We start from the raw sequence: 16,860 nt of genomic DNA, 5'->3' as shown, positions 1-16,860 counted from the left end.
GTTTTTAATACAAGAAGGCCTTTTAGGAATCCAAAATAGCAAAAAAAAAAGCAATCAATATCATAGTCACCCATTTCAACTGTTTTAAAGGTGACAAAACAGATATAGGCAAAGAGCATTATGAAAAAATTAAGCTTCTAAGTTCAAAGTTATATTCAAAGTTTTTACCCAGATAACTGATGAATATTGTGATACGGCATTTAATGGTTTGTATGCAGCAATGCTCGATGACAAGAACTACTAATTTTGATCATTATTTATGATAAGAAATCATAGCTAATAGATACTTCAACTACTCGTATTATGCAAGGGTTCTGAAACACCACAGCCATTTCGTTTCTACTAGATTTCTACTTAACGAAGAAGACCAGTTTCCAGCCAGCGACTTGTGAATTTTTGAACTCATGAGTAGGCTCCAATCAGTTGTAAATTTAAGCTGTGATTTGAGAAAGACTGATGAAAACATTAATGTTTGCGGTCAACATTGATCGCGGCGTGCCGCCGACATCTTACCGGCGGTTCGCCGCCGACATCTTACCGGCGGCGCGGAGTGGCGCACTGTTTTTGGCCCCGCCACCACTGGTCTTCCTTCATCGGTGTGGCACTGTGGTCTATATATATATCACTTTCCTTTTCCTTGCTGTGTCTCCAGTAAAAATAACAATGTCATTTATTTATTTATTTATTTATTAATACCGACAGCGGTAAGCTATACAAAAAGCTTGTCGCACTAAGGAATAACATAATAAGGCAACGATAGATCGTACTTTACAAAAAATACACACAACAGAAATTCCCTATAAATATATACATGAAAACACATTTAAAATGGATCTTGAAAGGACCGACTGTGAAAATTCGTAGAATTAACAGAACGGTATAACATAATAAGGCAACAATAGATCTTACTTTACAAAAAAAATACACACAACAGAAATTCCCTATAAATATACATGAAACACATTTAAAATGGATCTTGAAAGGACCGACTGTGAGAATTTGTAGAAGCTAGTTTTGTTTTAAAAGTGTGGATTGTGAGAGTATCAACGGTCTCTGACGGAAGTGCATTCCAAGGCTTGCACACACGGCTGGACAGTGAGTTCTGACCTAATCTTGTACGTGGCCGTGGTGGGTGAATTTTGTGCTGGTGTTGACGGGTGGTGTTGTATCCTGAGAAGGCGAAGAAGTGAGATGGGGTGATATTTTCAATGTTCTTAACGATTCTGAATGTATTTATTAGGTCACCTCTATTACGCTTGAACTGAAGACTGGGTAACTGTAGTCGCTGTATTCTCTGTTGGTATGGCAAATGTCTCAGATAAGGTACGAGTTTAGTTGCCCTACGTTGAACTTTTTCAATCCTTGCTCGGTCTCTCTTGTTAAGGGGAAACCATACTGACGAGCAATACTAAAGTATTGGCTGGACAGTTGAAACATAAAGTGATATGAGTGAATGGAGGTTAAATCTTGAGAACATGCGCTTTAAGCGCAACAGTTGGTAGTTTACCCGATGGGTAATCTCCGACACATGTTTATCAAACTTCAGGCATGAATCGAAGCAAACCCCAAGATCTCTAATATACTCAACGCTTTGAATTCGTTTTCCATCAAGGAGGTAAGGGTAATGTTGAGAAGGTCTACGAAGATGATGAACAGTACTGCACTTAGTCTCGTTAATGAACATACAGTTTGCTATGCACCACTGACGCAGAGCATCCAAGTCACTTTGGAGCAGTGAAATCTCTTGTTCATTCAGTACTGATCTGTACAGTCTCACATCATCCGTGAACATTTTTACAGTCAAGTTATTAACAACAAACGGTAGATCGTTAATAAAAATGCAGAAAAGTACAGGCCCTAGGCAACTGCCCTGCGGAACCCCACTGATCACAGGTGTGGAATCTGACAGGGCTTCTCCTACAAGCCCTATCAGATTCCTGTTGGGTTCTATGTTGTAGATAATCTCTTATCCATGCAGCAGTCCGAGAGCCAATCCTGTATTGTTCACACTTCTTAATCAGAAGTGAGATAGAAATTTTGTCGAACGCCTTAGAAAAGTCAATATAAATGCAATCAAACAAAACCCCCCTATCCGCCTTGAGTGAAAGTCACCGATGACTTCCAGAAGCTGTGTATTACAAGAGCGCCACTTACAAAACCAGTATTGGGCTGGATGCCACATATTATTTTCTTCAAAGTATGACTGTATTCTACAGACCAGGATTTTTTCCATAATTCGGGAAAAAATGGACACATTCGAAATCGGTCTGTAGTTGTGAAATTGGGATTTGGAACCATTCTTATAAAGTGGCGTAATGACCGCTTTTTTCCAGGCTGAGGGACAAAATCCAGGCGAAAGACACAGATTAAATAGGTATGTGAGTGGCTCTGCCAGAACTGGCGCAAGTTCACGCAGCATATTGTTAGAAAAGCCGTCGATGTCGGGTGCCTTTCCTGCATCTAGTTTCTGAAGTGTCTGATAAACCTGCTGAAAGGTAAAATCCGAGTCATCGAATTCTTTTATTAAATTCGGAGGAGCGAATTGAGGGTCTTTTACTACCTGTGTTTGTGTGAAAACTGAAGCACACAGTTTTTTGAATTGCTGTGATTTTAAATGATTACCGTCTATGTGTGCAAGAGTGTCAGGGTCTACGAATGAAATTCATGATGGAGACTGTGTGTTTTGGTTCCTTCTGACATACTTCCAGAATTTTTTGGGTAAGTGTGGACCGATGCAATCACATCGGCCTCCACCTCACGGCGGTTCAGTCTCAGGAACTTGGTCGCTTTATTTCTCGCTTTCTTGTATGATAACCACGATTCTGCAGTTTTTATTTTTACGTGTTCACGCCATGTATCAGCTTTTTACTTGAGCATTTGGATAATATACCGAGGAAGAGTTTGTCTTTTATTCTGGTACTGCCTACTAGTAAAAGCTGGTGCATATCGATCTCGACCTTCTTTCAGCGCCTGCCTAATAAATTCGAAAGACACATCAGCGGTAGCATTGAACTGTTTTAACCCATCCGGGATAGAGAGAGAAGAAATAAAATCACGAAACGCAGCGTAATTTGCCCTACCATAATCATATTTAGGTGAACCTTTAGGAGTTTCAGAAAAATTTGAAGAACAATTCAAAGAAACGACAAGACTACATGATCACTTTTTACCAGTGGTGGTAAAAATTTCAACACTATTGACATTCTTGGGGGATTTCGTGATTACAAGATCAAGCACTGAAGGTTTTGAATCAGCTCGTAAACGAGCGGGGTCTTGAATATGCCGGTGCAAGTAGTGGTGTTGTAAAATTTGAATAAACCAATTCTCAAACGACTGATCTGAAAGCTGTGTTGTGTTAATCGTCCAATCAATATAAGGCAAATTAAAATCACCAACTACTAGCAACTTAGAACTAAAAGACGAAACAGAAGACAAGAACTGCAAAATATTTTCATTATTACAAATCGACATTTCATTAACACTAGGACTACGATAAACTGCGAATAGTCGAACAGCGCTTTTGGAACCGGGCAATTTCACATCGATAACTAAGCATTCACTAATATTTGATGCAACGGGTTCATTAACTTCCAAATACTTCAGTGAGGTATGAACATACACGCTTATAGTTACTATTTACAACAAGGTTATGCTTGAGCACTTGCAGAAAATATACCTCCTGCTGTGAGCAGTTTTTAGGCAAAGATTCCGTAACAATGAAGACATGAGGCTTACGGACTGATATGAGAGCTAGAAATTCATCAAATTTTGAAGATAAGCAATCTACGTTTGTATAAAACACAGAAATTTTACTACGTGTTTCCACCACGAAAAGGATTTATCTTCACAAGCTCCAATCCTGATTTGCCGTTTCGAATCTTCCAGCCAGATTCACCTGCGGCTTCCTTTTCGTGGAGTTGTTGCTTCAGAGCGTCATATTTTTTCTTCTGAGCAAGCTCAGCGTTTGTACGATCGTGGGAGAAACTGAAGCCCGGGAACGCAACTTTTATATTCACTATATTGTTTGACAAGAAGAACGATGCCGTGTCTCTTTCAATGGGGCTGCGGAACATTAGACACTATGGAGTCATATCACACTATGGAACATACACACTATGAAACATAGAACATACACACTATGAATTCGTATTACAAGATTTATATCGTGCAAGATTTATTTATTTGAATTTAAAATAAACTTATTACTTTATTTGTTTTGTTTAAGATCAATCAGCCAAATCAGCAATATGGTTGCCTATTATATATACAGTGACGGACAGCAAGTAAACCGCCAAATGTTTTCCTGCTGGAAAGTTTCTACTTTAGTGTAGAACAAGGTAGTGTATCTGATACCTGCATAATTCGTTTTTACTGTCTTTACCTTGTTAGTGTATCAACAATTACCAGAATGCTGAGTTTTCAGTATCTGATACCTGCATAATTCGTTTTTACTGTCTTTACCTTGTTAGTGTATCAACAATTACCAGAATGCTGAGTTTTCAGTAGTTTAGTGGGGTCTCCGGTAGATGATTCATTAGCAACCATTACCTGGGGTAATTAAAAACAAGACTTGGTAAATTTTCAAAACATGTAATGGGTGCTATTTACAATCGAATATAATGTTTGATCTTCAGTAGACTTTACGACTCACTATCATTATTTCAAGCGAAAAACCATATTTGTTAGTACTATATTTTCCATATTTTGGGGCTTTTGTTTATAGCTGGTAACGTCCTTTTTCGAATGCACCTTTTCATTGCTATGCCAACTACTTCTTTGACTTTTGTGTAACCAAAAACAATTTTAGCGTGAAATTTCACCGACCATACTTTACCCAAAGTTTGCAATTTGTGCACAATATCTCCTGGATTTCAGTATAAGCCAGTTCCCTATTCTTAAAAATATTTTAAATTATATTTCTCAGAACTATTTTTATCCTTTAGATCTATTTATTAGTGTGGGGAGAGACGTGGAGAGTTTTATTATTGGGAGTTTAGTTCGATTTATTAGTGTGTGGAGTGTTGGGGAGAGACGGTAAGAGGAGTTCGTAATTTAAGTTTATAGGAAGGAAACGTGGGGCTTTAAATGCATATGAATGGGACGTCATTCACATTAAAAAAATTTTCCCCAAAATTATGGCTCTTGAACAAATTTTTCCCAAATTGTAGCCTATCAGAACAAAATATCTTCCGTACTTTGAGGTGAATTAAGCTTTCAGATATTTTTCATTTGAACTAAATGCTGAAAATTCCATTGACCTGACCTTTTCTCTAGAATATTAAAGAAACCTTCTTTGCAAAGTTTCTTGCCCTATTTTTTTATCGTATTTCCTAGCTGTCATTCCTAAGGTTCTAAGTGATATTTCAAAGCTTTTAAAGTAATGACCGAAAACTAGACCCATATGCTGTTCTCAAAAAGATGATCAGTAGGGTAATGCAGGACATGGGGATCAAAGTTTGATTCAACACACATCACCCTAGTAACCCTCTCTCTGAGAAAAACAAACTCTTTTTGACAATTACCTCTGCAATGTGAAAAAATCTGATACGACCTTTAGGCTTGACGATGACAAATCAGACCCTCAAATTATGTTTATAACTCTATTTTGACATTTCCTTGTTTTTTTTATGTGTACATGTTTTTCTCGGTAAATTACGGATACGGGATATAGAAATCTTGAACTGCTTTATAAACCTAATTTTGAGGCGTAACAACTGATTGAGACAATCAGCTGGAACATAGTTTACTGTCTTCTTAGTCAGTTAAGTAATTAAAGTCTGCAAATTGAGTGTTTGTTTATTATTGAAGAAGATAATCAGTTAAACTGAATGATTTTATTAAAATAAATAATTTTATTGAATCATATAATTTTTAATAAGCATTATGCATCATTTGTTATCATACTAGTTGTCCTCGTATATATACCTTGTCTTGCCTTTTCTAATATTTCAGCTACATTTAGTCTAATAATTCAAGCCAACCAGATGACCCTTGAAGGAGTCATTAGAATTTGTTGAAGGGAGCCATAGTTGTCTATTAATAATCATTCTGACTCTCTCTTGACGACCTTAACTATACTTGCCTTCTGTAAAGACTCATTATTGTCGTATAGCTACTTATCTTTAAATAAATTTATGCATCTCATTTTTGGGGGGGTTTAATTATCTATTTGAAATGAAGCCTTGTCTCCAACCACAGTACAATCGTGCGACTGTATATATAGATCATTTCAGACCAAAATCTTTCACAGAAAAGGAGAATAACAGGCTGACAAGAATTTAGGGGACGCTTTAAGATTGGCTTCGTAAAAATTAAAAGCTTCTAGTGCAATATAAAGTGCAACATATCCCAGTAAGCTAAAAATATTATTGAAATGACTAATAAAGTTCATTTGTTATTTAGTATACTGTTTTCAACTTATTCTACATTTACGCACATGAAACATAAGGCGGTAATTAAAGGTAAGGCGGTAATTAAGGCGGTAGACATAAGGCGGTAATTAAGGCAATAATAAAGGCTTTGGATAATATTTACTTCTATCACAGAAATATACGGATTCTTAGTGCTTAATTTGTCTTAAAATAAATTTCATCAGCTAATATATTGATTAATATGCCAAAATACCCTATATCTTTCTTTATTCAACAACGTTCTAAAGTAGAAATTCTAGATTTGGAAGGTCGCATGAGATCTATGGGCCGTGGTTGGTCTGTCCATAAAACAATTAAACAATTTTTTTATGTATTATATTTAACAAACTTATTATATTATATATTTCTTCCTTATTTGACACGTTCTAAAGTAGAAATTCCACGTTTGGTGGGCCGTATGAGATCTACGGGCCTTGGCTGGCCTGTTAATGTAATTCCATTAAAGACTTTAGAATAATTGGATGGAACTTAAATTTTTATTTTTATTTTGTTTTAAAATAATTTAAAGCAGTTTCTTTTATTCTCAGTATTTTGAATTGACATTGCGTTAAAATGGATTATTATGGGATGTCTCTTCAAAGTTTTTAAAACCTAAAAAATAGGTCTGGGAGTCTACTCAAACTTATTATGTATCTATTCCCTTCTGAAAAAACATGGGTTATATTATCTCTGATTCAATATAAGTCAATAGTAATTTTGAGAACTAATTTTTTGTTTTCGCTGGGCAAAACTAGGTGGCGTTAGTTGTTCCTGTTTAGGCAAATCTGAGTTTCTCTTATCAGTCTCTTATACTCTTTGCTTTAATTGCTGTAGATATTGAATTATGATATTAGGGGAAAATGTGTTACAGGAGGAACAATTGAGGATTGAAGTAATTTCAAACTCAAGTTTGATATCACTCAACATTTTTGAAAATTTTATGTTTGAATACGTCTTTTTCTTTTCCCTTTTTTTCGCTACAGAAATTTGAAACTTAATTTTGTTTATTGGCAAGGTTTTGATAGTCAATAAGAAAGCCTTTTAAATTTACCTTATTCAGTATTTCTGGCAGGAAGATTATCATGTAAATTGAGTCTGATCGTAACCTATTCCGCACCACTAGGAACTCAACTCAGCACGAGTCTGACTGAGGTCAACAGTTCCCTGACTATCAAAAGCTTTATTATAATCAAATAAATTCACAAGAAATAGTATTCTTGAGCAAGCAGTATAATATCAAAACTTAAAAAACAGTCATCTCTCTCTCTCTGCTCAAACGGTAATGGAACTTCATTCTAGTTTCGGTCAGTATCTTAACGGCGGGAGTAACTATGACTCTCTTAAAGGTTCAGAGTATGGAGTGCTGTACTGGGTTTAGGTGAAAGTTGGTGGGCAAGTAGAGTTTCACCAGTCACCTGGAAACTAGATAAAGAGAGTTGTGAGAATAAAATTGAGGACAAAACTATTTTATAATTCTAGCTATCAGAGAATGCTTTTTGAATGTTAGAAAGAAAAACTTTTTCTAAATTTTCCCAACCCTACTATAAAAAAGGTGGTTGGATGTAACAATGAATATGGGTCATAATAACAGTAAAGTTCAAAACTTTTGAGGGCCTTAATATTAAAAGTATAATGACAGCCTTAGGGATAATCTTACATAAACTAAAACACAGACGTGAAAAGAAACAATGAGAACGAAGATTTGCGCAATCTTCTCATCTATCACACCTTAAAGCTTAGGGCTCATAATTCTTTCAGAAACCAGTCCCTGTAAGATCACATACAAGCTTTCATGTAGATTCTCAGGGGTCTCCAAAAGAGAATGCCAAAGAATAAACAATAAAACACTAAAGAAAAACATTTTTTTAAAGCAGGTTTGGTCGAAATGAAGAAAATACCCGTAGTTTTTGAGCTTTCTTATTTTTACAATCTACTTAATCATAGTTTATAGTATCTAAAAATTATTACGATAATATATAAATTTTATAATCTATATAATAGATTAAAAATTTACGTCATTTTATGTTATATACGTAAAATGACGTAAAATAAATAAATATATAGTATACAAATATTTGTCCTGGTCATTTTTGGTACCCATCTGACTGACTGTGTTTAAAAAACAAACCTGTTTGAAAGATCTGGTTCAATCCCGCTGTCTAGGGCTACAATGAGAGAGAGGTTGAGATGCCTCAGACGCGTTCTGCGGAAAAAGGATGACAGATTGCCAAAAATGTTCTTGTCGGCCAACCATCTACGGCCAAACAAAAAGCAGGTCGTTTTCGAACGAGGTGGGAGGATGTTCCAGGGACCGATTCAAAGTGGAACTTCTTGGGAGTGTGCAAAAACGGAGGCTTTGTAAAGATTGGGATAAAGGAGGAGCGTGAATTGTTCTGTTGGCCTCAAGCGGCCTAGTGCTGCAATGAGTTGTTAGTAGTAGAAGTATAAATATAGAATATATACAAATCTGTAGCATAAAAACATGTAATACATAAATTATATAATGTGATTACATATTACGTGTTAAATGAAGTAGTGGGGGATATAAAGGACTGAATTCCGTTCCACAGTCTCAACTATTTCCCTTTCAAACATCAAATAAGTTCTGTCTAGGGAGGAGTAGTGGACGATAGCTTGCATCCGAATTGTCCAACCATGACTGTCAAAACTCCTAGTCTATTCATGTTTTCTTATTAGTTAACTACGCAGCACAAAATAGTAACATCATAAAAAGGAAAACACCCAACTCAGCTCAAATGATTTATGAATACTATAGAAAAAGCCAATTTTTAAAACAGCGATGCTTTTATCTCATTAAACGTTTTCTTAGAATATCTAATGCCATTTCTGTAGAGAGTGGAGGATTCCTCCTTCAAGTTCGATCCTAGAAACACTTGAAAAATTTTCCTAAATCATATTGTTGTTTTAAATCCATTTGAAACCATAGAGAAAATACTTTTGCCTCTGTTTCCTCCTCAGTCTCGGCTTTGAGCTCTATTGCGTAAAGTTTATTCATTATTCAAAAGATAACAACGTAGAAGCAATGGAATTCATTAAATATATAAACAAAATACACCTAAAATTAAAACTGGTTACACTTACCTTTAATTCTGGTTGAGGCGGATGAAACTGTTCATGAGGAGGTATTGGAGACTGTTAAACTACTCCGTTCAAGCTATACAAGCCAGAGTAAAACTGGATAACAGGTGTTGCACTTGGTGCTCTATAAGGTAAATTTGAGAGAGGAGGACTAGATGGAGGGTTGAGGCTGACTGGGACGAATAGGTGCCTGAAAAAATACATAAATATCAAATTGCATCTTATTTATACTTCCCATGGAGCCATAAAAAATAACCAGAATCTTTCAGCGTACGTTTTATGAAAAATGTAAATACATAAGAAACTCTTTGATAGTTGAACAAAGAAAAATTTACTTTTGCTAAACAAAATAAAATGAAGTTCGAGGGTATATTTATTAGTTTCTTCCCCAACAACATTATGTAAAAGGTTTTGTAGATAGAACAAAGAGCAACAAAAATGATGCATGGTAATTTTTTACTCTTTTTACACAAAAATTTATTAAATGCATAATTCGAGTTAACTAATACTATAATAATTAATTATATAAGATAAGATAATATTTATGTTCCAAAGGCTATCACAACCTCTAATAGAGCCGAATTCTTTTCATATGTCAAAAAGAAAAAGACAAAACAAAACGAAGAAACAAATAAAACAGCAAGAAAAGTGAACCAATCAAGCATAAAAATGGTCGATAAGAATTTAACAAATGGCTAGAATAGAAACAGAAAAATAGAAGAAGAAGGGGTGAGGGATAAAAAAAAATCACAGTCAAGAAGAAAAACATTCCCGAAATCGTGTTCTAGGTAAAATACATAAAATAAAAAAAAAACACTTAAAATCAAGCCAAATTAGTTGTCAAAAGAAACATTTACATTTAAAGAAAGGAAAACAATTAAATGAAAAAAGATTTAAAATTAAAGGTTAGAAAATAAATTTAACATAAATAAGTATCAACAAAAGGGAAAATAAAAGTGACAAAGATAAAGAGAAAAAAAAAATTAGGCATGATTATTGTGAACATAAACAACGACTAAAATAATGGACGGAGGAGTTAATTTTAATACAGAGCATAGTTCAGGGATTATTTAGGTATGCCAAAATTAAGGGGATAAAACTTTTCTAGAACCTCTAAGTAATAGTATTGATAGGTGAATATATTGGAATTGCCAAGGACGCTAAGCGGAGGAGACGGGGTCTAATGGGGTCATGTAAATCCGTAAAGATGTCCTCAGCACTAGGATTAGATATTGCGGATTTAGGTAAACGCAAACAAATTTGTACACTCCTTTCTTTTAACGCGGTGTAAGGAGGAAGGAGTATGGAATTTTGCTCTCTTTGTAGATGATCCTGAGCCAACGCTTTTGGACCGACTCAATTTTGTCACTAAGCTCGCTTGAAAGATACGAATGCCAGACTGGACATGCATATTCTAATAGCGGCCAGATAAATGATAAATAAACACGGAGGGACTGAATCTTAGGGCAATTAAATTTGTTTGAAATTTTTAACATAGATAATGAAACGTTTCCTTGTTTAACAATATTAGAAACACGCACGTCCCATTTAAGATTATTTGAAATTGTGACACCAAGGAGTTTAACATTTTTCACAAGCATTTCGGGTGGGATAGGGTCAAGGAAAGCGGGAGTGGATTTCAAAAAATGTTTAGTCATTATATTTGATTTGGTGGAATTTACTTTCATGTTTAGGTTCATAGCTTCATCTGAAATGTGGGTTAGAATTTCGAGGGGGTCACTTAGTATTCCTGTGACATATACTTCAAGGATCGACAAGTCATCAGCGTATTTCCACCTTTGGGGAAAATCTCTACCAATATCATTAATCATGACTAGAAATAAAAGCGGTCCCAATAAGGTTCCTTGAGGAATTCCACAATATATAGGGAGGGGGTCAGAGAAAATATTTTTGTATTTAACAACTTGGGATCTATTCGAAAGAAACGATATAACAATATTTACTAACAGAGGATCAAGTTTAAAGTTAACCAGGAGTGAACGAATTAGGGTGGTGTGGTCAACCAGGTCAAAAGCTTTTGACAATTAACTAAGACAAGGTTGAGCCAAACATTTGGTTTATCAAGGTTACTTACGGTGGTATGCATTAAGTGCACAAGGTAATGGGTGGTGGAAGTTTTCCTCAAGTTACCAAACTGCCGGGTGTCAATACTCGGACAAATTATATCCCTAAGCCAGTCACAGAGGAAACTTTCATAAAGTTTGGAAAAAACTGAAGTGAGTGTAATAGGACGAATGTTGCCGAAAGTCAGACTGGTGCGTTTTTTTTAGACAGGTGTTATAAAACCTTGTTTCCAGCAACTTGGGAATTTACCAAATTTTGTGATGTGGTTGAAAATATTTGATAAAGGGTCGGCAATTTTGTCTGAAAAGGCTTTAATTAAGTTAACTAGGATGTCCAAGGGACAAATACTTGATTTTCTAAGTTTTAGAATTTTATTTATAAGATCAGAGGGAGAAATAAAGGGGAATGAAATATTGGGAGGAAAAGTTGGACTTGAGCCAGTGAAAGGGGGGAGACTTTGCATGATGGAAGCAGGGTACAAGTTTAAATCGATGGCAGTCTTATTAGGAGGTTCAGGGAGATGAAAATCAACTTTGGAAGGACTTTTTCCGCATATTTCTTTAATTTTTTTGTACCATTGCTTCGGCTTGTTAGAACATATATCTTTGACTTTATTATTATAATAATTAGAAGCTGCTTTTCTTAATTTTTTCTTAAGGAACTTCCTTAGACTATTAACCTCAGTAATACGATCTGCTTTAAAAAAATTGATTTTTTTCTTATAAGTTTTTTAAAGACTCAGTAACATAAGGCTTATCTGTAGAACAAGTTTTAATTTTTATTTTTTATTTTTTTTGGCGTTTTACCTTGTGATATCACAGTAGATTGATGCTGTAATTGCCAATACAGGGTTTAGGGTTTGATTCCCGCTGCAGTAAATCTAGACGACATGCCTGATACCTCTCCCTGTAAAAAATACCTAGCAACAGAAACGCTGATTCAACACCCAATGCGTCATCTATGGCTTTGAAAGATTTTTATCCTTTTTTATATAATATTGTTCTTCAATTTACAACATACCATTATGCCATATTTTCAACCAACACTGCTTCAACAAACAAAACAGGTCTTATTTTTCTCATGACACTTAATGGCAACGATTGAAGGAATGGCAATATGACAATCGGCGCGTTTAGGAACTAGTTGAAAGTTCCTTCAGTCTTAAATTAACTTCAAAATTCTTTAGGATTATTTTCTTCAAATAAGATTCACCTGGAAAATTCCCCCCTCCCAAAGCGGATAATTCCTCCCAAAGAAATTCCAGCTCCCTTCCCCAGATATTTTCTCGCTATTGGGGAATTCAGTCTAGAAACAGCGTCCGAATACCAATAGGTAAATGAGAAAAATTACTTTGTCAATCTAGGCCACAAAAGCTCCTAATAGCACTAGCCAGCTCCTTCCCATTAACTGTACAGGACTTTACCCGAACGAGATTACCATAAAATTAATTTCCATGCCTGCCTTCAAAGGGAGTGTTTTCCAATGTTTGTCGGTTAATCAAACAGCTTGTGGGAAGGAACTGTAAGTAATGAGTGTCTCGGCTCAATAGTAACCGAAACTAAAAAAACTGATTTTTATTACAATAGAAGAATCAGAAGAATTGGATTTTTATTTTGATCCCAAATAAATAAAGTTTGTTTAGTTTAATTTCACCCATCAAAAACTAATAGCCTGAGAAAACTTGCCTGATTTTCATAGAAATGGGATAGCCCCTCCAAAAGTAAAGAAATCTTGATAAAAATCATGTTATCATGTTCAAAATATCGCAGAAGCCAACTATAGCAGTTTCAAGCTCTTATATGCAAAAATATGTAAATTTACATTTTTGGCCAGAAGAAAGATTACAGATGCTTTAATTTCTCTTTTCAGGGCTGATTATACTGAATGAATTACTCTAGAAGATCGGGGGAGTGCTCATTTATCAAAATTCAAAAGTTGAATCGCCTTTTTAAGTGACAAAAATATTGGTGGGCAACTAGCCCCTTTTCATGCCTTTTTTTTGTCCGAAGTCATCCAACCAAAAAGTTTGAGATAACAATTTGATCCAGCATAACTGAAAGATCCAGAAACTTTGGGGAGGAGATGACCCCTATAATTCTTGAAAAAGAGCTGTCAGTTAAGTAATTTGCCCGTTTTTCACATATAGTAGTTTTTAGAAGAAAATATATAGATTTTATTTTTGGGAGGGGCGGGGAGGGTGGTTCTGCAGGAAATTTTTTAGGGTAGATTTTAAGGTCGTTCAGAACTTGGAGGCAGCTAAACAGGTTAGAGATATCAAGAGAATACTTCTGTTGCATCTCAGATGTAGCCAGACTACTCAAATCTAACTTGGGAGGTCGTCTTTCTTGTCGTTGCGCTCTCAGGCGTAGCCTCAGCTTGGTGACTACCATCCTATGGTCTGTGTTTCCAAACTCGGTCGACCTATAAGTCCGGCAATTTGTTATTGACGAGCGCCAGTGACCCCAGATCACAACATAATCGACGTAGACAAAGAATGATTCTTTGTCTGGTCGTAGTTGCTATACCAAGTGTATTTGTGTATATCTCGTCTCTGAAAGAGCGTGTTTGATATGACCAGATTATGCATATTTCAGAGCTGGAGGGGTCTTTGTCCGTTGTCATTAAATAGATTTGGAGTCACAGGGCCAAGAAAATTTCTCCACACGCCTTCTCTGTCAATTACCGTCACGTTAAGGTCTCCCAGTAGAGTGAAAATGTCGTAGGGTGGGACTTTAGACAGGGTTTATAAGAGCTCTGCGTAGAACTGATCCTTCACTTCTTCAAGACTCGGATTGGTGGGAGCATAGCACACAATAATTGTCCATTTTTCATGTTTGTGCTGGAGCTGAGCCATCAGTGTTCTATCTGAAATTTTTTTATAGGAGAGAAGGCATCTCTTGGCTCTGGCGTTCAGCACGAGGCCTACACCACTTGTCTTGCATTTTGAGTCACCAGACCAGATCAGGTGATATCCTTCACCAATATCCTCGGACTCTCTTCCGACAAGGCGGATTTCCGTAAGCCCCACGACAGCCAAATTGAAGCGTTTTAGCTCGAAAACAAGCATTGATTTAGCTCTCTCCATGAGCAACACTTACAGATACTGTTAAGAATATTTCAAGATTTCGAAAAAAATTGTGTTCATTTTAATGGTAGCGCAGGGCCGATTCAAACTTGGGGCCCTATTGGGCTTAATAACCCTTTATCTGACCGTGGGAGGGGACATTTCTCACCATCGATCAATACAGCCTAAGTATGCTAGTATAAAGCCTCATTCTGATTGGCATAATTCTCCTTGCCAGCAGCAGTACCGGCTTCGACTGGACAGCCAATCACAGTCGTCAGAATTTTGGAAGGCTGTCCAGTTATATTGACTGTCCAGTTATTGCCGCCTGTTCCAAAATGGTCCACCTACAAAAATGCTCTTGGCAGGGTAAATGATGTCAATGAAGACCAAAAGCCACTTTTTTGTTATAGGAGTTAAAAACTACGTTAGAAATTTATGGTCAATTATGGTTTGATAGTCCATTGTGTGAGGAGCATTTTTTTAAGTAAGGTCCGCTTGAAGATAAGTACACAACGAAATATTATTTCAAAAAAGTAAACTTATTTTCAAAAAGTACATAATTTACTCTTTTTAACGGCATAGTTGTAAAGTTTATTCAAATACCTATCATAATTCGCAACTAATTTGAAAGTAACCTCTTCATAAGAAACTTACAAACTTACTTTAAAAAACTTCATAAAAAAGAAATCACTCCCGTTTTTACGTCTTCATCATCATTGTAACAGTTGCCACTGAGGGTGTTGCTTGAGGTGGAGAAACGGTGGGTAGTGGTTCGGCGCAAGATCAGTATTGTAGTGTGAGTGGTCTAAAGCTTCCCAGCCAAAACTGTCTAGCAGATTGCGGGTCTGACCTGTAGTGTGAGATCTTGCATTGTAATAAAGAAGGAAAATTCGCTTTGTCAGCATGCCAGGTTTTTTTTTAATCACTCTGCGGAGCTTTTTGAGGGCAGGGTAGTTTATTTCTGCATTGATAGTGGTTCCTCGTTGCATGAAGTCGACCAACAAAACACCATGCCTATTCCAAAACACCGACGCCGTAATTTTGCGTTGGGACAGAGTTTGTTTGGCCCTTCAACTAGACAGGGGAAAGTGTGGGCTTCAGTGAGCTCGTGGTTATCGGAGAGGCAGCAGGTTTTTTGAAGAGGATATTGTAAAATTTGTTGGGACATATGGCAAGTGCTTGAAAAAACTCGGCAACTATGCCCAAAATAGAGTAAATTAATATATTTATTTTCCGAAAATAAATTTAATTTTTTGAAATAATCTATCGTTGAGTACTTATGTTCAAACGAATCTTACCTAAAAAATACTTCTTGCACAGTGGACTAGTAAACCAAAATTGACCATAAGTTTCTTGCGTAATTTCTTACTCCTAAAACCGAAAATTGACTTATACGAGCATGCTCAGACTGCAGTGATCGGTGGTGAGAACCTGCAAATGGAACACTGGCTGCATGCAATCCAGAAGGAATTTGTTGCATTTTCAGATGATTGAATGATAGAGGTTGCCAGCGGCAGCGTTATCAACACTTAAGGACGAATTGAAAAAGTATTTCCATTGTAAATCTACAGCAAAAGATTATTTGGTACCACCAAATACTGGTTAAAACTTTTCCGCTGAAGTAGGTCCTTGATGTTCGCACAGGACCTAAACAAGGGTAAAATGAATGCTGTCTTAGGATTTAAATTGTACACTTCTTCATTTTTTCCCGTTATAGGAGCAGCAATCAGGATGAAAACCTCAACATCCCAGGTCTCTCAAATATTCCATAGCACCCTCCTTTTCTAACAAAAAAATTAAGCAATTCAGCACTCTCCTCTGTTCTATGACTCTAATGCTGTTTTCAATGTTGAGCTAGGGTACCCATCCTCATATTTGCTATTTTAGATCTATATTTGCTATTTTAGGTCCAATATTTGCTATTTTAGATCTATGGAAAGAAATTTTTTACTTAAATCTGCCATTTCTAAGCCTTAAATGCAGTCAAAAACTGACAGATAACAAAAAATATATCAGTTGGACATCTGTACATCATACATTTTGTTTATGATTTGTACCATGATATTTTTATGTGTACCTCTTTATGCCAAGACCTCTAAATGCTACCGAAAAGGCGAAAACTATTCAATTGCATACTGTCGGCAGCGCTGGTACATGATCAACAAATTTACGCAAATACTTTTAATTTCTCAGAGAAAG

The 16,860-nt window shown here is 36.0% G+C and overlaps 1 long non-coding RNA gene across 1 annotated transcript; it reads right to left on the bottom strand.

Moving 5' to 3' along the window:
- Positions 1-7,555: 7,555 nt before the first annotated feature.
- LOC148955961 (uncharacterized) lies at positions 7,556-12,531 on the bottom strand. The gene is made up of 3 exons (XR_016142124.1): positions 12,401-12,531; positions 9,513-9,699; positions 7,556-7,832 (listed from the first exon to the last, which is right to left on the bottom strand). It is a non-coding gene; the product is annotated as an uncharacterized LOC148955961 (long non-coding RNA).
- Between the last annotated feature and the right edge of the window lie 4,329 nt (positions 12,532-16,860).

Source organism: Artemia sp. Qi Xiang Cuo, chromosome 1 (genome assembly GCF_049724085.1).
Source record: "Artemia sp. Qi Xiang Cuo chromosome 1, ASM4972408v1, whole genome shotgun sequence".
Taxonomy (NCBI): Eukaryota; Metazoa; Arthropoda; class Branchiopoda; order Anostraca; family Artemiidae; genus Artemia; species Artemia sp. Qi Xiang Cuo.
Note: the sequence above shows the minus strand (reverse complement) of the source record. Positions and strands in the feature narration are given on the sequence as shown.